This window comes from Mandrillus leucophaeus, unplaced genomic scaffold, assembly GCF_000951045.1.
Source record: "Mandrillus leucophaeus isolate KB7577 unplaced genomic scaffold, Mleu.le_1.0 Scaffold2231, whole genome shotgun sequence".
Lineage (NCBI taxonomy): Eukaryota > Metazoa > Chordata > Mammalia > Primates > Cercopithecidae > Mandrillus > Mandrillus leucophaeus.
The window spans coordinates 24,047-29,970 of record NW_012102290.1 but is presented as its reverse complement, the minus strand read 5'-3'; the positions used below and the strand labels follow the sequence as shown (position 1 = coordinate 29,970).

The following is a 5,924-nucleotide window of genomic DNA, read 5'->3' as shown; positions in this document are numbered from 1 at the left end:
GGCAGTGAGAACAGAGTGGATTCTTTAAGGGGAGAGATATAGGCCAGAACCCTTGCCCGATGTGGCCTTAGGTCTCATTTTTAATTTGGTGTCTTATTGCCACAAAGAGAGTATTCTGTCAGAATGACGACCTTTATTTTATTGCTGATGCTGGTCAGTGGTGTCTAAACCACAAAAGAGATGGAATATTATGAGGCGTATCTGACCTCCTGACCGTTCCCAGGCAGGAACACAGTTGAAGGATTTTCTGGACTCCCCTTAGCCCAGAGAGGGTCTGTTCGGTCAGCTGGGGGTGTTAGGGTTTTATTTTCAGTTTACATTATACAATATTTTAAAAAGTCCTCTCACAGTGTCTTCTAAACCTTAACTCTCAGCAGTTACAGATCACATGGGACTCACCCCATGGCTGCTCAGAACACACCAGCGCCTCTGGGCATCTCACTGTGCATGCTTAGGAGCCTTGCAGTTCTGTTGTTTTCTAGAATGTGAATTGTGGGTGTGTGCCGGGGAGTCAGAAAAGACCCAAGAGAGAGCAACCCTGGGAGGTGGGGCTGCCATAGAGGAAACCCTGGGGTGTGGCATTGCCTGTGGCCCTGAGGGGGGAGGAGGCAGACAAGGGTCACAGGAGAGAAAGGCAGCCAGCACATGGAATGACGCATGCCCATTGCTGAGCCCTAAGTCGGATATACTCAAAGGTAAAGTACACACAGATCCACCAGGATCTTTTAAAATTGCAGACCTCAGCTCAGTGGGTGTGAAGCATTCGCCAAGACTGTGTTTCTAGCAGGCTCGCACGTGACGTTGATGCTGCAGGTCTGCAGATTACACTTTGAGTCACAAAGGCTGTTTTTCTTCTTCCCCACAGAGGGTGCCTCAGAAGAGGAGATCAGACTCAGCAAGATGGTGATGAAATTCTGGGCCAACTTTGCTCGCAATGGGTGAGGCTCTTGGCAAAGACAGAGCAGGACTGGTGAAGGCGGGGAGCGGGCTGAACATGCCTACTGGGAAGGGGCAGCTTCTAAGGTTCTAGTGATCAAACTCCTGACACTGTGACCATAGCACTCTGATAATGAGAGCTATCTACAAATGGAGAGGCTGCCCTGTGATAGTGAGCTCCCCATCTCTGGAGGTATACAAGCCTCTTGACAGAGATAACTTGGGCATCCTGGCACATCTCAGAAGATTGTTAGGAACACACAGCAGCTGTGGGGCAATTCTATTTCATTCTGTTTCCAGAAACCCCAATGGGGAAGGGCTGCCCCGCTGGCCACAGTACAATCAGGAGGAAGGGTACCTGCAGATTGGTGCCAACACCCAGGCGGCCCAGAAGCTGAAGGACAAGGAAGTGGCTTTCTGGACCAAACTCTTTGCCAAGAAGGCAGTGGAGACCCCTCCCCAGACAGAACACATTGAGCTGTGAATGGAAGATCCAGCCAGCCTCGGGGACCTGGAAGAGCAAAAACTGGGGTATCTTGTGAAAGGGATTGCAGGTTCAGAAGGCATCTTACCGTGGCTGGGGAATTGTCTGGTGGTGGGGGGCAGGGAACAGAGGCCATGAAGAAGGAAGTTTTGTATTTGTGACCTCAGCTTTGGGAATAAAGTATCTTTTGAAGGCCAAATTAGTGCTTGTGTGTTGTACTGGAGATTAATCCATTGTCCTCAGAGACAGAATGATGCTGAAATAGGCAATGTGAGAAGGAAGGTGGCTCTTCTGGGGATGACCAGGCCTCAGGATGAGCAGAGCCCAGAGGGCTCAGCCATGGATGGTGCTCAGGGGAACTCTGGGCCTGTTGCATGTTTCTGGGTCCCCAGCAATTTCCAACAATAGGAGTTGGGATGGCCAGAGTGTCGCATCCAGACCCTCTATTTGGAGCTGATTGTGGAAATGGAAGTGGCCCAGGCTGAGAATGTGCCTGGATCTGGGAAGAGGGAGACATGCTGAGGTGATCCTGTTGCACTGTTGCATGGCATTTGCTGACGCTTGCACAGGCCTACAACACCTTTCTGCGTATGTGCACTAGCCTCTCAAAAACCCCCATGAGGCTGAGTCTTTCAACAACTGGTCTAAACTCCTTCTGTAGCCTGGACCACTTCTGGTGTGGGCAGGGACCACTTTGGAGTAAGTCTCCAGAGGGTCATCCTAATACTGTGTCTTTCAGAATCCCACAGGTGATTTCTGGATTCTGTTAGTACGTAGAAAACTCTAAAGCATGTCAAAACCGCCTTATCAGCAAGAGGAAGCTGGATTGTCCTCAAAATCATAACTTTTCCTACATGAAAGAGCTGAAGTTGCAAGGCACATGGTTCCCTTGAAATGGAAGGGAAGACAAGCACTAAGGGGGAGCGGTGGGATGTGAACACTGGCTTACTTCTCATCTGCAGGCAGGAGACGGGGTGACCATAAGGAGTGGAAATACTCTGTGAATTTTAATCAGTGCTGAAGGCCCAGTGTGGGCCACTGTGAGAGTATATCTCTGGGAACCATGGACCCATGAGGAGGTTGACTCCCATCACATACTCTACTCCATTTGTGTCTATCAGAGCCCATGAGAAAGATTAGGGTAGATAGTAAGACTGGAGAAAATCTGCCTTCAGGAATGCAGGCATGAGCCCCGCTCACACCCTTCACCCCTAAAGAACAAAAGCCTTCAACTATTGCGGAATGGCCAGCAAATCTTTTCCTCTTCAAGGTACTGGTAGAGACATATTGAGGTTGAAGATAAGAAATCTTTTAAAACTCTGTAGCCCTGGGAGATGAATAGGGAGACATCTTGGGCCCAGATTATTGGTGTTTTACCGCTGGGGATGGTCAATATCTCAGACAAAGCTCCATCTCCAACAGCAAGAAACGAAGGTCCTACATAAGGAGGAGTCTGGAGCACGACAAGAGAAGGCATTCCTGGCTGTTACCATGGAGTTAGCATTTCCCAGGTAAAAAAAAATGTACTGCAGGGGGAGATAGCAAAGCATGCAGTGCAACCATCTAGTAAAAGCAGGTGCACAGGAAAGAACTAAAGCTGAGAGTGGAACAAGGTATTAGGAAAATCCTTCAGAAAGCCAGCCCTTACACAAGCACACTAGAACAAGCACAAGGAAGCACTGGAAGCATTTGAAACAGATGGTGCATTCAGGATAGCCATAGCAACAACGAAGCTCTTCCCTGATCACCACACTCGAAATACTCACACACACACACACACACACGTGCACACATAAAATTAGTGTAGCAGCAGAAGAAAAGATATGTCCATTTCCTGTCACGGATACTACTTACTTCAGTTTCAACTCGCTTACCCATGATGTCAAGTATTGAATTCAAAATCACAAACCTTATAAAGGAAGCAAAACCTATTAACAAGAGACAAAACAGTTGGGCATAGTGGTGCATGCCTGTAGTCCCAGCTACTTAGGAGGCTGATGCAGGAGGATTGCTTGAACCTGTGAGTTCAAGGCTGTAGTGCACTGTAATTGCACCTATGAACAACCATCTGCACTCTAGCCATGGTATTATGGTGAAATAGCATCTCTTAGAGTGAGAGAGAGAGAGAGACAGACAAACAAAACAATCAACAGAACCAGATTCAGAGATAACATAGGTGTTAGACTAACAGACTGGGATTTTAAAATAACTACGTGGAATACTTCCATGAACAGATGGATAGTTTCAGCAGAGAGGTAGAAACTATGAGAAAGAAGCAAATAGAAATGTTAGAAATGAAAAAAATATAGTAACAGAAATTAGAAATGCGTCTAATGGATTCATCAGTAGATCTGACACAGCTAAGGAATGAATGAGTGCAGCTGAAGACAGGTCAATAAATATTACCCAACTTAAAACAAGGAAAATCAGTGAAAAATAAAAACCAGAGAATCAAAGAACTGAGAGATAATATCTAATGGTCCAACATATGCATAACTGGAATCCCAGAAAGAGAAGACAGATCAAGCAGAAGAAAATATTTGAAGAGATAATGGCTGAGAATTTTCCAAAACTAATGAAAAACATCAAGGCACAGGTCCAAGAGCTTGGAAATCCCCAAGCAGGATTCAACAACACCACCACCACCAACAACGACGACAGCAACAACAACATACACATTTAGACACACACTGAGAAAATATTGAAGGCAGCCAGAGGAAAAAGATATTGCATACAAAGAAAGGGATTAGAGCAGACTTCTCTTTGGAAACTATGTAAGCCAAAAAATAATGGAGTGACATCTTTAAAGTACTCAAAGGAAACAAATCTTTCAGAATTCTACATCCAGCAAAAACACTGCTCAAAAAATACAGGGAACAATGTTTTCAGATGAACAACAGAGAGAATTTATAATTACATACTTGTGTTACCAAAAATATAAAAGGAAATTTTTCATGCAGAAGTTATATGATACAGACAAAAACTTAGGGCAGTGATCATGGGAACCCTCAGCTAGTAGCCAGTTCCTCAGAAGCACAGGTTAGTGCAGGACAGGCATCCCTCTTTTCTCACTTGCAGTTCTCACGAATAAATGTAGAATGTGCTAGGATGCAACATCCTGACATGTGGGGACATGGAGGGACTGGCCATCACAATCCCGGCTCTGTCCAGTCCCTCCCCGGCAACAAGATGTTCTTCAACACTCTAGCCCAGCATGTTATGGTTCCCCCAAAGTATGAAACCCTGGGTGGGCTGTCTTCACAGCCCCGCAGCTGCAGTACAAGCAGGGCATGCGCAGCTAAGATTCCATCCGCCCCAGGAAGCCTTTTGTTGTCCATTGCTGCCCATGGTGGGAGTTTCCGAACTCTTATTCCTCTCTCAAACTGAGATTGAATGCCTTCCTGCTACAAGTAAAAATGCAGCTTCATAGATTTGTTGGGTGTTGGGCTGTTGTGTCACACCAGATCCAGAGAGGCTTATAACAGGCCTGTGGTGAACCTGCTTCACAGTTACAACCCGGGACTTGCGACTGGTCTCTGACATGGGGGCGTTCTTGTGGGACTGAGCCCTTAAGTTGTGGGATCTGGCGCTGTCTCCAGGCAGATGGTGTCAGATGGGACTGCATTAGGGGATGCTCAGGGGGCGTGCACTGGAGAATTGGTGTGTGGGAAAAGCCCACATCTGGTGTCAGAGATGAAGTACTGAGGTTGGCGGAGCGTGGAGAGGAAAAACAGTTGGGTTTTTAAGTTTGTGAGTTTTAGACTAGTCCAGGGAAGAGGAAAGAGATGGACCCTTTGCAGAAAAATGCTAGGTAGATGGAGTTTGCTGAACACTTCTGAGATGCCAGGTACTGGATCGGATTTGTGTTAGAGGCTGGGGAGGACCCTGAGCCAGAAGGCATTTAATCTCAGTTTGAAAGAGGAATAAGATTTGGAAACTCCCACCCAAACAGCCCATGTGTGATGACGACTGTAGAGACTAAAGAGCTAAGAGACGAGGCTTGATGCTGTCCCTGGATGTGTCAGCCAAGGCGTCCACACCACTATCTGGGGACATTGCTGGGAGCCTGGGCCTGAGGTTGTGGTTCTGACTCTGCCCTGGAAGCAGGGTGGCTATCTGACACTGCCCACAAGGGGGCTCCAGAGACTCGCTGCCAAATGGGCACCCTTGGCCAGAATGAGGACCCTGCAATTAGAAACCAGGACAGGCCCAGACAGGGATTTCAAACACTGCTGTGGGTGAGAAGGCAGTACTGCTTGGCACCTAAAGACTCAGACTCTAGATCCAGGCTGCGCAGCTTCATATTCCAGCATTGTGACCAGGGCCGGCTGGTTTCCTGGGCCTGAGGCCTGTGCAGTCACAGGGCCCTGCTGTCAGGAGGGCTGTCTGTGGCTTTAATGCTGTGCTCCTGCTGTCCTGAAATTCTTCAGAATTGTTAGAATGAGCATCCTGTATTGTTTTTGTGTGTTTGTTTGCCCAGCAAATTCCACAGCAGGTCCTGTCT

The 5,924-nt window shown here is 47.3% G+C and overlaps 1 long non-coding RNA gene across 1 annotated transcript; it reads left to right on the top strand.

The window, feature by feature from the left end:
• Positions 1-861: 861 nt before the first annotated feature.
• LOC105540636 lies at positions 862-1,619 on the top strand. The gene is made up of 2 exons (XR_001006222.1): positions 862-938; positions 1,237-1,619. It is a non-coding gene; the product is annotated as an uncharacterized LOC105540636 (long non-coding RNA).
• The last annotated feature ends 4,305 nt before the right edge of the window (positions 1,620-5,924 follow it).